Below are 20,569 nucleotides of genomic sequence, written 5' to 3' on the forward strand. Positions count from 1 at the left end.
GTATTTATGCCCTCAGATGTCTGTTTCTTAATGTTTTTTTTACCAGGTGGTGATAAGACAGAGATATTTGTTAGCTTCAGCCCTACTTTCAGGAATGTCTGCCCAAGTCAAACGCAGTGTGTAGGGTTTTCTCTTTCTGAGTCTCTGTCTTGTCCTGGGTTTCTGTTTGTCAGTTGCTTTGGGCCTCCCTTGTTTATAAGAGTTTGAATGTCCTCTCTGTTCTCCAGCAGACATACCCACCCACCCCTGGGTGTTTGAAACTGACTCTCCACCTGTGTAGTTTCTTACACAGCTTTCGTTGTCTCAATCTGCTTTTGCCTGAAGAGAAAATTCTGGGATGAGGAGCACGCTGGAGAGAACTTTTCCAAATCAGTCTTTATCAGCCAAAATAGGTCCAGGGATTGATGAAGAGAGGAAGACTGGCTCCAAAGTGCCCTGGGGAGGGACCAGGAAAGACACCAAGAGCTACTTGCATGGTTCCCCAAAGCTGAGCTTCCTGGCCAGACCAACAAATGCAGCCCTTCAAGTAACTGTTCCCCAATGCCCTGAGGAAATGCATCATCCTTAATTCCCAGTGCTGTTGCCCCTGACAGGGTTTGTGTTGAAACAATGGTCACCCTCAATGCTGGGAACCATGATCTGAAGATGCTAATCAAAAGCTGTGATCAGTGATTGGCTATGCTCACCCCTGGTCTTAGAGTAGAGGATTTTTATGTCCCTTTCTGTCTACAGTGTGTTAGTCGGACATTGGACCCCAAGGTGGCCTGCTGTGAGACTGGAAGATGGGAGCCAGTAGCTGCTGGGTGGAGAGGATAATTTATTATTCTTTACCATAATTTATCAGCCTCTTCCACCTGTTCTTCCCTGAATGCTGTACAGTGTTCTTCTGCCCTCCAGAGTTTGAAAATAGCTGTTTCATATAGTTACTGTCTCTTTAATAGTTGTTTTGATGGAAGCACTGGGTCCTGGAACTCCCTAACTCCACCTTCTTCCCACAATCTTTAGCCCCTAGTGTTTTAATTCAATTCTAATCATTTGAGAATAAGAATAGGTAATTTGATGACAGACACGAAGAATGGCTATACACACATTACCTTATTTTTCCTCACACTAATTATTTTATATAATCACTATAATTCTCCCTATCTTAGAGATGAGTTCACACTTTATCTTAAAGAAGAGATCACAAACTTCTTGGCAGTGGTAAGCTAGCCAAGACTCCCTCAAAACCTGGTCATGTTTATCTTTTCTGCCTTCCTCACATGTATCATCATCTCAAGTTCCTTTTAAATGTCTGGCCAGAGGCTATAAGATCCCCAGAATTAGATTTTAGTTTACTGAGAGGCAGAGGCCCCCTTTAGGCTACACCATAAGCTTCAATCCAGTTTTCCTTCATACTACCAGTGGGTTGTCATGCACTAGCCCAACTAAATAAAAACTCAAACCTTATTTCTCACTGAGGAGAGGTGTCTAAGTCAAGGCAACTTTTGAGCATTCCTGATGGTCTAATTTTATTACCAACACTCCCTAGCTTTGATTTCCTCACATTCGCTGAGATTCCATCACATTGGTCTCTCAAGTTTTCAGGCAAATTGAATATTTTCCTGTTTTGGGTCCACTGCATACTTTGTTTTCTCTTCCTGGCATGCTCTGTAACATTAGCACACTCCCTCCTGTTGTAAGATCTGTTTCATTCTTTAATTATTACCCTAAATGTCACTATCCATAAAGTTAGTTCCTTCAGCCTCCCTGCCCATTATTTCTCTTTCTCAGCCTATTGTTTGTTATCTTTACAGTTCTTACCCCAATTTTAACATCTTTTATTGGTATTTTAAACTGTTTTCTTTAGTCTGCTCCTCCAGTAGAATGTATCCCCCCCCAAAAAATTGAGACTTACCTGTCTTGTTTGCCAGTGTATCCCAAGCACCTAGTATGGTGCATAGTAGGCAGTCAAAGACAATCTGCTAATCAAATTAGCTGAGGGAATGAAAGAACATGTAACCTGCTATGATCAAATAGCCACAAAATGGCAGAGGTAGGATTTAAACTCAAATTTTTCTGACTCCAAATCTTTTAGGAAGAATACAATAACAAGTACTAATATGTGTTGAATACCTACCATTTTCCAGGCCTTCTGAAAGGTCCCGGATACAAAGAGATGAAAAAGACAAGGAGCCTGGCCCTTGAAGATTTTAATCTATTGCAAAAAGAAAAACAAGTAAATAATTCATACATTAACTCAATAAATTTGTAGAATACCTACTCAATGTCAGCCACAAAAGATTGGAAAAAGAAAAAAAGAATCTCAGCTCACAGCTTATTTTGTAGCACGTTGGTTCTTCAACCAAAAAGCACATCAAATTTGCCTAGGGAGTTTTTTAAAAATACCTATGCCTAGACTCTAACCCTTTCTTCCCCAAAGGTTCTTATTTCATGGTACTTGAATGGGCATCCTTACTTGTTGAATAGTTGTACAGCTGATTCATGTCCACAGCCATGCCTGTAAATCACTGGTCTAGCAGAAACAGTGTGATAACACACTATGTTACAGAAACAAATAAACAGTTACGGAAATCAAGAGGATGAAAATTTTTCACAAAGAAAGTGACACTTGAGCTGGTTAGTGAAAAAGAGATTAGGTTAGGTTTTAGATGGGGAGGGGAAGGAAAACAACCTGAAACAAGAAAGATCAACTCAGGTAATTATTTCAAAGAGAACAATAAGAGTAAATGCATTTCCAAGTTCTCTTAGAATCCTAAAACAATAGATTTCCAGGACCCTTAGAAGACACCTACTATGGTGCTTCTCAAACTGCATAGGAATTACCCAGGGATCTTGTTAAAATGCAGATTTTGATTCAGTACATCTGGGGTAGGACCTGAAGTTCTGCATTTCTAACAATCTTCCAGGTGATGTTGATGCTGCTGGTCCATGAACAACACTTTGAATAGCAAGATTTTAGAAGTTCAGGGAGAGACACTGACTTACCAAGGTTATTATTTAAGTAGAAGCATACCAATATACAATTATAACCCAAAGGCAGATCAAAGATCACAGTCTACCTAGACACCAAGACCCTATCTTTTATTCTGTGGATGGCTGAATCAAAACTACCACATGTGGTAGTTTATAGCTTGTCAGATCATTCAACACTGATCACTCTTTCTCTAGCTGTTTGCCCTTGTACAAAAGTTAATGTTCAAGTACTAGGTCTCCTCTGATATTTTGATTTGGGTGTTTGCGTTTGGGTTATCCATATCATCTGGATTTTCATCTGCTTTAAAATTCTCTGTTGTTTTTTGGCCTCTTGGCATTTGCTTAACTTGATAGGGCTCTTTTAGGATATGTAAACTGATTCAAACACATCTCCAATATGTCAGATCTATAGCTTTGTGGAGTACACTTTCTCTAACTAACCAGCTGCTGGCATCCATGAGCCACCTATTCCCCTCAAGCCAGTCCTCTCAAACTTTCTCTTTTTGGTGAGTGGGAGGTGTGAGTCTTGTGAGTTCCAATTGGTACACCAAGTTTGCATGAGTAGTTAGTGTTTCCCACCCTGAATGTCAGGCATGTGTCTGAGCAGTTAGGGAGGGAGGGCAGCATTAATAATAAAATCTCCCAGATGTTCCTGGAGACACTCAAGAAAAAGATACCATTTTCAATAGCAACAAAAAAAATCAAGTAACTAAGAATAAACTTAACCAAAGATGTAAAAGACCTATACAAAGAGAACTACATACTGTACTAAAAGAAATAGAAGGGGACCTTAAAAGATGGAAAAATATTCCATGTTCATGGATAGGAAGACTAAATGTCATTAAGATGTCAATTCTACCCAAACTCATCTACAGATTCAATGCAATCCCAATCAAAATTCCAACAACCTACTTTGCAGACTTGGAAAAGCTAGTTATCAAATTTATTTGGAAAGGGAAGATGCCTCAAATTGCTAAAGACACTCTAAAAAAGAAAAACGAAGTGGGAGGACTTACACTCCCTGACTTTGAAGCTTATTATAAAGCCACAGTGGTCAAAACAGCATGGTACTGGCACAAAGATAGACATATAGATCAATGGAATCGAATTGAGAATTCAGAGATAGACCCTCAGATCTATGGCCGACTGATCTTTGATAAGGCCCCCAAAGTCACTGAACTGAGCCATAATGGTCTTTTCAACAAATGGGGCTGGGAGAGTTGGATATCCATATCCAAAAGAATGAAAGAGGACCCCTACCTCACCCCCTACACAAAAATTAACTCAAAATGGACCAAAGATCTCAATATAAAAGAAAGTACCATAAAACTCCTAGAAAATAATGTAGGAAAACGTCTTCAAGACCTTGTATTAGGAGGCCACTTCCTAGACTTTACACCAAAAGCACAAGCAACAAAAGAGAAAATAGATAAATGGGAACTCCTCAAGCTTAGAAGTTTCTGCACCTCAAAGGAATTTCTCAAAAAAGTAAAGAGGCAGCCAACTCAATGGGAAAAAATTTTTGGAAACCAAGTGTGTGACAAAAGACTGATATCTTGCATATATAAAGAAATCCTACAACTCAATGACAATAGTACAGACAGCCCAATTATAAAATGGGCAAAAGATAAGAAAAGACATTTCTCTGAAGAGGAAATACAAATGGCCAAGAAACACATGAAAAAAATGTTCAGCTTCACTAGCTATTAGAGAGATGCAAATTAAGACCACAATGTGATGTCTCACACCAATTAGAATGGCTGCCATTAAACAAACAGGAAACTACAAGGGCTGGATGGTAGGTGGAGGAATTGGAACACTTATTCATTGTTGGTGGGACTGTATAATGGTTCAGCCACTCTGGAAGTCTGTCTGGCAGTTCCTTAGAAAACTAGATATAGAGTTCCCCTTCAATCCAGCAATTGCACTTCTTGGTATATACCCAGAAGATCTGAAAGCAGTGACATGAACAGATATTTGCATGCCAATGTTCATAGATGCATTACTCACAATTGCCAAGAGATGGAAACCACCCAAATGTCCTTCAACAGATGAGTGGATAAATAAAATGTGGTATATACACACAATGGAATACCACATGGCAGTAAGAAAGAACAATGTTGTGACACATATGACAACATGGATGAACCATGACGACATAATGGTGAGTAAAATAAGCCAGGCACAGAAAGAGAAATATTATATGCTACCACTAATGTGAACATTGAAAAACATAAAATAAATGGTTTATAATGTAGAATGTAGGGGAAGTAGTGATAGAGAGCAATTAATAAAGGGGAAACAATAACCCAATAAGAACACATAAGCTATTGTGGGTAGATTTAACATTCTGGGAATGCCCAGAAATGACTATGGTTTGTTAATTTTGGATGGGTATGGTAGGACCAAGTTTACAGAAATGTTGCTATGTTAGGTTATTTTCTTGGGGTAGAGTAGGAACATGTTGGAAGTAGTTATTTTAGGTTAGTTGTCTTTTTCTTACTCCCTTGTTATGTTACAGTTTGTTTGAAATGTTTTTTTTATTGTATGCTTTTTTATTTTTATTTTTTGGCATAGTTAATTTAAAAGAGTTAATTAAAAAAAAGATGAAAAAATATGCAGAGCCCCGTTGAGGAGCTGGTGGAGAATTCAGGGGTGTTGAGCTTTCCCACCTCAATGGTTGCTGATGTGCTCACAGACATAGGGGACTGGTGGCTTGGTGGGCTGAGCCCTTTGCCAAGGGACTTGCCCTTGGCAAGACTGTTGCTGCAAAGGAGAGGCTAGGCCTCCCTATAATTGTGCCTAAGAGCCTCCTCCCGAATACCTCTTTGTTGCTCAGATGTGGCCCTCTCTCTCTCTCTAGCTTAGCCAACTTGGCAGGTGAAATCACTGCCCTTCCCCACTATGTGGGATCAGACACCCAGGGGAGTGAATCTCCCTGGTAACATGCAATATGACTCCTGGGGAGGAATCTAGACTCAGCATCATAGGATGGAGATCATCTTCTTGACCAAAAGGGGGATGTGAAAGGAAATGAAATAAGCTTTAATGGCAGAGAGATTCCAAAAGGAGCCGAGAGGTCACTCTGGTGGGCACTCTTACGCACAATATAGACAACACTTTTTAGGTTCTAATGAATTGGTGGCTGGTGATAGATACCTGAAACTATCAAACTACAACCCAGAACCCATGAATCTCGAAGACAATTGTGTAAAAATGTAACTTATGAGGGGTGACAATGTGATTCGGAAGGCCATATGGACCACACTCCCCTTTGTCCAGTGTATGGATGAATGAGTAGAAAAATGGGGGCCAAAAAAAAAAAAAGGCACCCAGTGTTCTTTTTTTACTTGAATTGTTCTTTTTCACTTTAACTTTTATTCTTATTATTTTCGTGTGTGTGGCAATGAAAATGTTCAAAAACTAATTTTGGTGATGAGTGCACAACTATATAATGGTACTGTGAACAAATGAATGTATGCTTTGTATGACTGCATGGTATGTGAATATTGTGGTCGCGTCTACTGCATCGGGGGGCGGCCGGTTGCTGAACCCTCGGCTCTCGGTGTTGCTCGGAGGGTACCGGCGGCGGGGGCTCTTTCCCGGAGGCGAGGGCGAGGCGGGGGACTTGGCCAGGTCCCCGGCGGTGGCGTGCAAGGTGTGGAGGGCGGCGAGAGGAAACAGGCGGGACGCTTTTTTCAGGAGGGTAAAACCAAGAGCGTTTATTCAGGGGTGAGCACAAGTTATATAGGCTGGCATAGAGGGCGGGGTCGGTGTAGGGGTGTGGGGTCCTTATATGGCAATGCTGAAGGGATAAAGGCTAGGATTGGTTCTGAGAGGACGCGGAAGCTGTTCGCAGCGGGTGGGAGTTGCCTTGGCAACTGTGCATGTGCACTGGCGGTGGCGGGAGTTGCTCAAGGCAACGGGGAGTGTGGTGCAAGATAAGGGGGAGGGGGGGCGGTTTTCTCCGGCAAGCTTCCTTTAACGGTTGTATTTTGGGTGAGGAAATGGGGCTTGCATCCGGCTCCACTTTCTCAGGCCCGGGGGGCTGTGGAGGGCTCTATCGCCCGTGCCCACCACCCTCCCCAGGGGCTGATCAGTTCCCCCGGCCCAGGCCCTCCAAGTTGAAGCACGTAATCAGTATCCCGCAAATATATCTCAATAAAAATGAATTAAAAAAAAAGTTAATCTTATACCTTAAGAGTTTAAGCCTCAAGGCAGCAGGCAACTGAAGAGCATTGGAGATATCTGCTTGTGAAGCAAAGGTGTCTGCCAAACTGTGAATGATACAAGAACTTTACACAAAATTAAAGAGTGTCCCAATAATGAGGTACAGAAAAACTGAGTACTAACTCTGGAAGACTGGCAAGAAAAGTGGGTGAGCCGCAACATTGCATTTCATCAAGAACAAGGACATCAGCTATTAAAGAAGAATTTGGATACTTTTCTTAATGGCAAGAGTAGACTCAGAATATTTTTTCCTCTTTGTGGAAAAGCAGTTGAGATGAGATGGTTTGCAGACCTAGGACACACTGTAGTTGGTGTGGAGATCAGTGAACTTGGGATTCGAAAATTTTTTGCAGAGCAGAATCCTTCTTACTCAGAAGAACCAGTTGCTGAAATTCCTGGAGCCAAAGTATTTAAGAGCTCTTCAGGGGACATTTCATTGTACTGTGGCAGCATTTTTGACATTTCCAGAGCAAATATTGACAAATTTGACAGGATTTGGGATAGAGGAGCCTTAGTCACTGTTAATCCAGGTGATCGAGAATGCTATGTTGATATAATGTTGTCCCTAACAAGAAAAGGGTTCCACTACCTCGCATCTGTTGTTTCTTATGATCCAACTAAACATGCAGGCCCACCATTTTATATTCCAGACACTGAAATTAACAGGTTGTTTGGCACAAAATGCAATATTAAATGCCTTGAGAAAGTTGATGCTTTTGAAGAATGACATATAAGTTAGGGAATTGACTACATATTTGAAAAATTGTATCTATTTACAGACAAAATCTAGCACATCAACATGTTTTTAGGCAATTGCAAAATTATGCTGAGGCATGAAAATATAATGACTGACTTGAAAAATCATTCACCAATTGCATCACAGATCTTTGTTCCAAAATGCATATAACTTTTTAGAAAAAAGCACATTCTAAAATGTTAAAGTGACTACCTTTGGAAAGGAGAGGGTAATTAGGGGTTACAGCAGACTGTTTTACTTACAGATTGTAAAAATTTTTACCATCAGCATGTATTACTTGTATAATTAATATTTAAAAGAGAAATGCAATGCATAACAAAGAAATATAAGAGATGTAGAAAAATTGACATTGAGTGTAATACTTTAGTAAGGTGCAAGATAAAAAGAAAGTAATCTAATAAGTTATATAAAATAACAACTTTTACTATAAACACCCCTTATGCACCCCTTTTCACATTTTGTCTGCTTAAAGAATGATTTTATATGTAAGAGAAAGAAATTTAAAACTTTAGTTAAATGAACTAACTTATGGAACCAAGTGTTCTTCCTAAATTGTAAAAATTTTACAAATTTTAAAATTAAATTTTTTCCTGAGTTTGGAAGTTTTTTGTTTACTCTAGGTTGATCTTGTTTAAATGGTAGACTTACATGACATACAGTGAATCTAGATTCATGATTTTTCACTATGAAAGTTTAGATTAGAATCTGTTTCATTAACACTCATTTTATTTAATCAAACATTCCCCCCTACCTGCACTACCTAATATCTAAAAGGTTTAGATTGTTTAGCTCATTTCAACAAAATGATGTATTTTATTAAAAGTAAGTTATCTGTGAAAAAAAAAGAGTTTAAGCTTTTACCAACTCATGGGACCCTTTATCTCCTTCAATTTATACCTAAAAGTGGCAGACATGACAGATGAAATAAAGAGCTCCTCCACTGAAACTTGATGACAGCAATCTTTCTTGTACTTCAAAACTATTCCAAATTGAAGAAGTCTAACCCCAAGCAGCAGAATTTCAGAAATACTAATTTCCTAGTTATACATCCTTCCTGGAAAACAATGTTACTCTGCTATGACATTAAAGGAATACAAACTGATGCAAAGAAGCAACTTTCAGGGCAACTAATAAATAAGCACACTATCTTAGTTTTGTTTTGTACAAACACGAAAATGTACAAAATATTCTAAAAATGATTTTCTTTAAAATAGGAATTTATTGGCTCATGGTTTCAGAGGCTAGAAGACTTCCTTCCTCAAGGGGTCATTAGCTTTCAAGCTGGCCAGCAATCCTTGGGTTCCTTGGCTTCGCCATCAAATGGTGACATCATCTTCTTTCTCTTCCAGGTTCTGCTGACTTCCTATTTCATCTCCACCAGGTGGCTTTCTCTTCATAAAGCCTCAAGTAATAAGATTAAAACCTAACCTCATTCTGTTAGGGCACACCTTGACTAAAAATAACATCTTTATAATGTTCTATTTACAATGGGTTCATACCCTCAGGAATGGTTTAAGATTAAGAACATGTTTTTTTTTCTTGGGTGCATAATTCAACCTATCACACACACTTAATGAGTTACAGTACAGGTGAAGCCATACCATTCTCCTCACACCTTTAAAAAGAACTACTTAAGTACTGTTTTTATTGTTAAAATGTGTATTTGTAACACATCAAATCTATCAGAGCAAACATCTATGTTTGACCTGGATTATTCTATTTTATCCTCCCAACAATCCTAACATGAATGTATATTATTAAACCTCTTTTAGAAGTTAAGACACTGAAGCTCAAAGATGTTAATAACTTACAAAGCCATGTATCTAGTAAAAAGCAGTGCTGGGATGGAATCCAGATGATCTGACTCCAAAGCCTTGTATTGTTTCCATCTTACTGAACTGTTTTCCCTAAGAACAGATGGTGTGATCTCCTTATTACTAATCCCTACCCATAAATTTACTGAACATACGACATTTCTGCAAAGCACTCACTCACTACTCCCTTAAATCATTTTATTGATTCTGAGATATGTCCTTTGAGAAATCAGCTTAGGATGATGGTTCTCAAATTGTGACCAACAGAACAGCAGCATCAACGTCACCTGAGATGTTGTTAGAAATAGAAATTCTTGGAACCCAATTCAGACTTACTTCATCTGAAACTCTGTGATTGGGGCCCAGAAATTTCACAAGCCTCCAGTTGTTTCTGATGCACACTCAAAATTGGAAACTACTGCTCTCTGGACTATCTGAAGTTAAAAATCCAGCTGTCCCATCTTGCCATAAAGAGATTGCTTAGGAGGTATTGATTTCTCTTGATTAAAGTTCAATAATTCAACAAAATTGGAGATGTATTATCTCAAAAATAGAATCATTCTTTTTAAAGCAGAGCTCCCTCTTCAATATGGTAGCTATCTGTTTCATAAAATCTGAAAAAATTGTCTGCCATCCCTCAATATCTTTAAGGGCCATTTATATATCTTCCTTTCTCTTAAGTAATTAAGAATAACTTAATGCTTCATATGATTTATTAACCAAGAAGATTTTTTTTTCACAGTGACCTAGTCCACCTATCACATCAGAGAAGAAAAGGTCTATTGTGTCTTATGGCATCAAAATTTTCAATTCTATGGATTTCAAGGCCCAACAGCCCAATCTTCCAAACTTTTCTTCATGCTCCTAACCCAGGACATGAATCAGATTGGTCTCATGATTAACTAACATAGTACATGGCATACCATCCCTGTTCCTTTGCTTATTTTGCTTTCACTTCTAGAAATTCCCTTTCTTTCCCCTTTTCCTATTAAACCCTATCTGTCTTTCAAGTCCCACTTCAAACCCTATTACCCACACTTTTAGGTAAATAGCTTGATGTTGTCAGGGGAATATACCCTGACTTTTGAGTCAGAGAGAATTGAGTCCCAGTCTTACAGCTAATATTTACAATCTTTGTGACCACTAACAAGTTTGTTAAACTTACTGAGCCTCAGTCACCTCTTCCACTAAATGGGGAGAATGAAAACCTGCTTCACAGTATTGCTGTGTGATTTCAATAAAAGGGCATAACTGACCCATTCTCATACTTATTCAAATAAACAACTCTTAGCCCACATTGATTTCTCACATCTCTTAACTCCTAGAACAGTTGTAGATGTATCACACAATTTGCCACCTAATATAACTGTCTTTTACTGTGTAATGCAGAGACCATGAAAAGCCAAGAGGACATAATGATTGGATTTGAACATGGAATCCAGGAGCCTGAAAGAGCAAAGATCTGACACAAAAATTTGGGGGCTAAGTTCCCCCATAACTGGAATTTCAGAACTTTAAAGCAACAAAGGCATTGTAAGTGACAGGTGTGTTAGCATCAGATACAATACTTTGTTAATAATACATTACCAAAGTGTGTGAATAACTTTACCTTTTGGAATAAGTTTTTGCATTTATTATGGCTACAGTTTACTCTTTTTATTGTGATAACATATATATATATATATATATATATATATATATATATATATGTAACACAAATTTCAAATGTTATATGATTTCACTTATTGAAAAACTTTATTTTTAGTACATTAGAGAAGATTCAAGGTTATTGCTAAAATCACAAGAATTTCACTCACTTGCATTCTAACATACATTTCAGAATGGGAAAAAATGGGTGGGGTTTCTCTCCTTCCTCCCATTGTTACCTGTCAAGTGTTGAGAACCACTGATATAGGGCATCATGCAATGCCCTCTTGGAAAAAGCACAGCAGGGCCACTATTTCTGGTGATCTTTATGCTCTATACTACTTAAACACTGTGCTATTTTCATCCTCTTAAAGAAAGCAAAAGAATAGAAATAATTTTACTTTCAGTATTTTTATGAGAGACTTGTGTGAATCCAACTATGAAATACTTTAACTTATCTATCCATATAACTAAATTTAGTTCAGAGATATGTTAGAAAATATTATGACCCCCTTCCAAGAGCCATTTCAAACTAATGTTCCTATCAGTGCCAGGCAATGTCTCTAATACATGTTAAATGGAATAATGATCCCACCTTAGCATGGAAAGCTGTCAAGCAGAAAAGATACAATCAAGCAACCTAATACACTTTCACTTACCAAAGAAGTGTTTTCTGGTGTTCTAGTTTCCACTAGCTAGAATACATTAACCCTCTGTTGAACAGCAAAGTTAAATTAGACATAATCACAGGCCAAATAGCAACTGGTTTAATGTCATTTATTTACTTAGGTACAGTAACATTTTTGCTACTGCTATTCATCAGACATAGAGAAGATGAGGCTGCAGATGCCTCACTCCTGATACTCTACTACTGCTCTACTAAAACGATTGTTTAAAAAACAAAAGAAATAGAAAATAAAGAATTGGCAGGAAAATTGCCAAATCTAAATGAATAGTGGGTTTTGGGAGCCTGCCTTCAATCTCACCATTATTTTATTGTTGAAAGGAAAGAAAAATACCCAGTTATTGTCCCATAAGAGTGATAACAAGTATCTAATTTAAAGTCTTGTTAACCTATTGTCAGTAATTTTTAAGTGCACTAGATTGAATTATTGGCCCTAATGCATCACTTCTCTCTGCACCCACTCCTTTGCCATGTGGCTTTACTATTCTTCCCACTGATGGTAGAGTGAGCTGAACTTCCCCATCCCTCTACTTTGGGCTTAGCCACCTGACTTGCTTTCTCCAATGAAATGTGGGTGAAAGTGACAATGTGCCAGTTTGAAGCTTAAGCCTTAGGAGGTATCCCATCTTTATGCTTGTCCTTTTTTCATCATCACCATGAAAAAAGCAAGCACTGATTAACCTGCTAATCCAAGAAACACTGAGAAAACTCATACTCAATCTGCAGTTATGAACTGCCTACCTAAGCCCAGCCTAGAACACCTAACACCCAACCAACCCACAGACATGTGAGCAAAATTAATGCTTATTTTATATGCCTCTGAAATTTTGTTGTTGTTTGGTACACAGGTACACAGCAAAGCTGACTCTAGACCTACATTTCAAATGGTACAAGATACTAGAATCTTTGATTTTACAGCATGCCATTTTGTCTTGTGAGATCTACATACATACATGCATGCATACATATGTTTACATATACACACATTCATCCATACATATATATATACATATATAAATTAAAATACATCGCCCAAAATGTTGACTGATTACTCTGTTCCAGGCGCTGTATAGATGCCAGGTATCCCATGGTGAACAAGATACTCCCTGCCCTCATGATTACTTATAATGTATAGGTTTGAGTTTCATAAGACTTTTTATACCCTTGGACATAACTGGAAATATTCTGGAGTGTTAATCATGGATAGGAATGATTTGACTTCATTTTTGTAAGCAACTGCTGAGGTACGTCATCTTTAAGAGTAATTCATAACTATATAACCATAGCAATACCTTACTTTTCTGACTCTGTCCTGAAATTAAATGCTTTACATTGTTACACTTTTCAGATAACTGAAGTTTGCCTCCCAAGATCAGATATTTGAAACAAATTGGATGGAAATTCTTTTTACACTTCTCTGTCATCTCAAAGGACATGGAACTTGATTTAACATTTTCTCAATGACTCAAGACCAAAATTATGAGCCACAGTTATTGTGCTGTACAGCAATACAGCTCTTTGCCTTTCTCAAAGTTTCTCTGTCTCCTCTTACTGTTAGACTACCAGCTGTTTATTCTTCTGCTGTCACCTAAACTCCCTTTAACTGTCCTTTTCCCCTACCTAGTTTACTGCATTTCAACCAGATAACTGAGCTCATTAAGAAGAGTGTTAAAAAGCAGCAGAAAAAGATTCATAATGAGGTACCACAATCCTCTTGTCTTAAGTATGTAATTTTTATGCATGGGGTTCATAATAATAAGCTCTTATCTTCAAAATTCTTTCTTCCTAAACTCTGGGTCCAAGGCTAATTACTCCAGAGAACTGAGTGCACTAGAAGAAAGCCTGACCTCATGGGGGGCTTAATATACCTTATATTTTATTATGCTTTATAGATCTTTAAGATGTTTTTATGTAACTAATCTTACTTAATAATTACAATATTGTTAAAATGAATTCCCAGGGAGATCTAAGATGGTGGCATAAAGAGGACTGGAAGCTAGTAAATCCCCTTGGAACAACTAACAAACAACCAGGAACAATTAGTAAATAATCTGGAATAACTGCAGAGGGACAAACATGACCATCCACTCATCATACACCAACCTGAATTGGGAGGAATGCCCAAGATTTCAGCATAAAATCTGTAAGTAAAAACTGCAGATACAAACCAGGAGCCCCCTCTCCCCATGGCCCAAGATGCAAAGCCTTGTGGAGCTAGAGAGCAGCTCTCTCTGAGCCAGTGAATATAGCTCATGTAAGCTCCAACTGGGGTTTTAATTAACAATCATGGACTGCTTGATAAGATACAAATCCCCAACAAGCAGACAGAGGCTTTGGGTGAAGACTGACCTTGGAGAGCCGGAGGGTTGCTGCAGACTGGCCCCAAAGGGGGCTTTCTGTCCCTGGCTCAGTGGAGAAAGCCTCAGCCATTTTCAGTTTCCAGTGCTCTGACCCAGACAAGGGTGGAGATAGCACAGGCAGAGAGAGACCATTAAAATGCTAATGACCTCTCCCTAGGGGGTCTATCTTCCCTAAGAGGAAAGGAGTGGGGCCCAGCTCTACTACCCACCTTCCATTCAGAACCAGAACCCAGAGCATGAGGGAAAACAGCCATGGGCCACAAATCTTTATGCAGTCTGGAATTACAGGCTGACAGGTGCCACCTGCTGGGCAAAAAAGCACAGTGACCCAAGGCTTCACAGGGTGTACCAATTTTCTAAGACATTCACTCAGGGAAACTGGATACTGAATAGTTCTTCCATCTGGGACCAGAGCCTGTTTTGGTCTGGGAAAACCTGCTTGGGGTAACCAAGGAAACCATGCCTAGACAAGAGAAAACTACAACCTACACTAAGAAAAAAAACAAAGTTTTGGCCCAGTCAAAGGAACAAACTTACACTTCAACTGAGATACAGGAATTTAAACAGCTAATACTAAATCAATTCAAAAAGTTAAGGGATGATATGGCAAAAGAGATGAACCATAAAATGGAAACACTGGGGGTACATAAGGTAGAAACTGAAAGTTCAAAAAACCAACTAGTAGAATCTATGGAAATGAAAGACACAACACAAGAGATGGAAGGCACAATGGAAACATACAACAGCAGATCTCAAGAGGCAGAAGAAAACACTCAGGAACTGGAGAACAAAGCACCTGAAAGCCTACACACAAAGGAGCAGATGGAGAAAAGAATGGAAAAATATGAGCTATGTCTCTGGGAACTTAAGGACAAAATGAAAATCAGGAATGTACATGTCATTGGTGCCCCAGAAGGAGAAGAGAGGGAAAAGGGGCAGAAGCAATAATAGAGGAAACAATCAATGAAAATTTCCCATCTCTTATGAAAGACATAAAACTACAGATCCAAGAAGTGCAGCATACGCCAAACAGAATAGATCTGAATAGGCCTATGCCAAGACACTTCATAATCAGATTATCAAACATCACAGATAAAGAGAGAATCCTGAAAGCAGCAAGAGAGAAACAATCCATCACATACAAAGGAAGCTTGATAAGACTATGTGCAGATTTCTCAGTAGAAACAATGGAGGCAAGAAGGAGGTAGGGTGATATATTTCAGATACTGAAAGAGAAAAACCACCAACCAAGAATCCTATATCTGGCAAAACTGTCCTAGAAATATGAGGGAGAGCTTAAAATATTCTCAAACAGACAATGACAGAGTTTGTGAACAAGATATCTGTTCTACAGGAAACACTAAAGGAAGCACTGCAGACAGAAAGGAAAAGACAGGAGTGAGAGGTTTGGAACACAATTTTGGGAGATAGTAACACAGCAATGTAAATAAAGTGAACAAAGATGATTTTGACTGTGGTTGAAAGAGGAAGGTTGGGGCCATGTGGAACACCAGAACAAAAGATGAAGGATAAAGACTGGGGTTGTGTAATTCAGGGAAACCTAGGGTGCTCATCAATTGTGATAAAAAGTACAGACATTTTTTACATGAGGTAGAACAAATGAATGTTAACATTGCAAGGTGTTAAAAATAGGGTGGGATTGGGGGGGAAATACAATCAATGCAAACTAGAGACTATAATTAATGGAAACATTGTATTATGCTTCCTTTAGTATAACAAAGGTGATATCCCAAAGCTAAATGTATATGGGGGAACAGGGGAAGGATATGGGACTCCTGGCATTGGTAATGTTGTCTGGCTCTTTATTCTACTTTAGCTTAATGCTATCTTTCCTTTTGTTGCTTCCTAGCTATAATGTTTTGTGTGGTTTTTTTTCTCTTTCTTTTTTTCTCTTTCTTTTGTCTCTCTACCTTCTTTGACTCTTCCTCCTCTTTTGTGGAAGAAATGAAGATGTCCTTATACAGATAGTGGCAATGGTGTTGAATGCATAAATATGTGACTATAAGGGAACCAGTGATTGTTTACTTAGGATGGAATGTATGATGTGTGAACAAAGCCATCTTAAAAAATGGGTTGTTGAAGAAAGTTTGAGGGCAGTATATTGAGTGAAATAAGACAGACACATAAGCACAAATATCGCAGGGTCTCACTGATATGAACTAATTACAATATGTAAATTCATAGACATGAAATATGAGTTACCAGGATATAAAATGAAGGTAAAGAATGGGTAAGCAGTTGCTTATTAAGAGCAGAATGTTCAACTAGGGTGAACTTAAACATTTGGAAAGGGACAGAGGTGATGGTAGCACATTGTGAGAATAAATAACAGTGCTGAATGGTGTGTGAAGGTGGTGGAAAGGGTAAGCTCAGAGTCACGTATGTCACCAAAAGGAAAGCTAGAGGTTAAAAGACGGGAATGTATAAAACAGTGAATCTTGTGGTGGACAATGTCCGTGATTAACTATACAAATATTAGGAATCTTTCTCATGAACTAGAACAAATGTATGACACTATAGCTAGAATTTGATAATAGAGAGGGATATAGGGAAAAAATATATAGCTATTGCAAACTATATACTACAGTTAGTAGTATTCTAACATTCTTTCATCAACAGTAACAAATGTACTACACCAAAACTGTGAATCAATGATGGGGGGGGGTGGTTGGGGGTGTGGGAGGATTTGAGTTTCCTTTTTTTTGTTTTTATTTCTTTTCTGGAGTAATAAAAGTGTTCAAAAATTGAAAAGAAAATTAATTGTTATGGATGCACAGCTGTGTGATGGTATCATGGGCAATTGATTGGACACCTTGTACTTTGGATCTTTGGATAGTTGTATGGTATGGAAAAATCTCAATTAAAAAAAAGGTAAAAAAAAATGGATTCCCACTCCAGTGTGCAAGCAGAGAGCTTTCTGTTCTTTCTAAACTTTTAGTAAGATTGCAGAAAGTCAATAGTCAGAGGCCCTAAATAAACTCAAGTACCATGGGGCTATAAGCAGTTTCTCTGAAAAGTAAACACCTGAAATGAGATATGGCTATAGGTATTCAGACATGATAGCTCATAAGCAAATATAATGGACAAAATAATATTCTGGAATACAAAGAGAGGCTTGCTTAAAGCTCCCTCTGCCATGGGATTTGGAATTCTGGATCAGTTCTATAGACTTTTATTTAAATAAGCAAATCAGATCAAACTATCTCACATTTTACTTTACTTTTTAAAAGGAATATTTGTCATAATTTCTGCTTCCCAGATTCAAATTATTATTTATTAGGAAAGCTAAACTAATGTGAAAGATTCATATTTCCATTCTCTTGGCAATACCAAGTTACAGTGTTGGGGATTACTTCATTTCCGTGAGTGTACTAGACACTGATATATCTGATTTTTCTATTAGATTTTTTTCTTCCTTGGACATAACAGGCACTCAATAAATGTTTGATGTGTCAACAGATTTGTTAACTCATCAGACTTGTAAATCACTTGCCTTATTTCTTCATGTTATAGCTATTTGATAATTAAAGAACAGAACTAGGTTTAATAAACTACTAGTCTATCATCGAACTTTTTCTAACAACCATGACTTCCATTATTAATTGCCTTCTGTGTAGGAAATGTGCAACAATGTCATGTAGAGAAGAAAATAGACACTGGGAGAGAAAGCAACTGCAGAAAGCAGCAATTACCCAGAAGTAGAACTAATTGTTCTACATCCATTGCCCTTGGCTTCAGTTCACATAATAACCATCTCTGCTCTCTCTTTGACTGTACACTGCATGTCAGCACCACTGATGGAACCTGATAAAAACTAAATTTCTTTTGCTTCCTGCCATGTACTGTCTATGTACATAGCTAGTAAGTGTGAGTTCCAGCTGTGGGCTTCATTTGCCATATGTGAGACTGCATAGAAACAGTTCCTGAGAGAAGATCTCAGCTATGGGGAGGTTCGTCTGTTCCCATCATTATCTCTGACACTGTTTGCAAATTTATGGCATGGAAACATAAAGTAGTTTGGATGGTTTGTTGATGTTTCTCTCTTGAATTACATAGCTTTCTGAGCAATTTAATCACAATAGGTAAATATTTGCATATACTGTACATAGTTAAATTCAGCAGCCCTATAGTCAGAGTTTTCCAACAGCTGTCTAAACATTATTCATTGTCAAGTCAGTTATTTCCTAAGATCTCACAATCATCCATTTTCCATTTGTTGTCATTATTGTTATTTAAAAGAATCATATGATGAATGATTTTTAAATGACTTTTCATTTCTTTTTCATTATTAAGAAAATGGTACAGAAGAATAAAGAGTAAAAATTAAGTACTCTATTTTCCCCACCCTTCTCCCAATCTCACCCCCACCAACAAAAGTATCATCGTTAATAGCTGAGTATGTATCTTCTAGCCATTGTCCATGAATTTACGAACACCCAGAGAGAAACACACACATATACAATTCCACAGACTTACACAATACATCCATTCATATTACATTTTATGACTTTCCTATGATTCTTGCCCTGTCTAGTTTGGTAATTCCATTTTCCATTCAGTTTCATGCAGCAGTTCAAAGCTAAATCCTCACAGAGGTGCAAATTGTAGCACCCAATTCAGAAATCAGCAATAATCCCTTTCGGGGACAGTAAGATAATCAACCAGATGAAACTCCCTCCTCCTTCTGGTATTTGGCAGGTTAATTTCACCATTAAGGTCAAACAGTATATTTGAATTAAAATTCCTGACTCATTTTGTGGACTTGAACAAGCCATTTCTATCTGGACTCCAGTCTTCAGGTTTGTAAAGTAAGGTAGTTGGACTTAAGACCTCTATGTGCCCTGCCAGCTGTGACATTATACTAATTCTACAACTAGGAAGACAATTCCAAGGTGCAATTCAACTAATGGCAAACTCCTGGACAATGGTTCCATATGGTACTGCTAGTCAAGCATGCCCAAAAACTAGAATGCAAAAAAAAAAAAAAAAAAATGTGAGAAGGAAAATAATTTGCCCTACCAACTCATCCATTCTTTTCTTCTCTCAATACTTTCCATCTGTAAGAATAGCCTATTCTCTGTCCTTCGAATACATTTGATGTTCATTCCAACTTCCACATCATTGTCCAACCTCATTTGGATTATTATCCAATCTTACTTGAATAATTCTCCTTCCCCTACCCTCACAAATTCTATACATCCCTAAAGGACACCTCAATATTTACTGAAATGAGTTTTCACTGATTTCTTCTAACTATTGTACTCTCCCTTTTTTGTGCACTGTGTGGAAAAGCTGATGATTCTTTTGTTTGTCTGTTCAAAATGTGTTCTAAGTTTTGTTGTATCTCTTACAAAGGTCTTTCCAACTGTAACCCAAAGAATCTCTGAAGTAAAGCAAGGTTTCTAATTAACTATCAAGTCACTTCATATTTAAGAAAAATAAAAAGGCTTGTTTTAATCTACTCCCAGAAAAAATGTTACAAGTTGATTTAACTCACAATAAACCACAGCTCTGACTACAGAAACTTCAATACAGGGGTTGGAAGCACTCTGAAGTAAAGAGATCATGATGTTTTTTACATCTTTTTCATTATCATTATTAATATTATTAAAATTAAGTTAATTATTAGTTATTAACATTATTTTTAAGTGTTAATATTAGCATCACTAGAGACAAAAGGAGCTAGATTGCTGTGGTAATGGGAGTTTTAGCAAAAAGCTTTAAGAGACAGGCATAAACCATTTTATTAGAAAGAAAAAGCTAGAGATACAAGCTAATGCTTTCTCTGACCATCTCATGATAAAATGGGGAAAGAGCTTTTGCTTAAGATAAAGAATAAGCTAAAGTAAAGGGTCCATGGTAATCTTCTGCAAGGGTTTAACTCTTCCATACAGTGTCATAGAATGGCACACTGGTTTTCTTAACTCCATTAACTACTCTTTCAGGTGCAAGCAAGTAGCTTAGATCAAATATTCAACCAATATTTACTGAGCGACATCATGTGCAAGGCATTGTGCTAAATGTTATAGGGTACACAAGAGAAAACAGGCACATGGCAATGAACTTATGCTTTAATATG

The 20,569-nt window shown here is 37.8% G+C and overlaps 1 pseudogene; it reads left to right on the top strand.

The window, feature by feature from the left end:
- The first annotated feature begins 337 nt into the window (after window positions 1–337).
- On the top strand, window positions 338–7,996 carry LOC119522368 (annotated as a pseudogene).
- Window positions 7,997–20,569: the final 12,573 nt, after the last annotated feature.

The sequence above is a fragment of the Choloepus didactylus genome, chromosome X, assembly GCF_015220235.1.
Source record: "Choloepus didactylus isolate mChoDid1 chromosome X, mChoDid1.pri, whole genome shotgun sequence".
In the NCBI taxonomy this organism is placed as follows: Eukaryota; Metazoa; Chordata; class Mammalia; order Pilosa; family Megalonychidae; genus Choloepus; species Choloepus didactylus.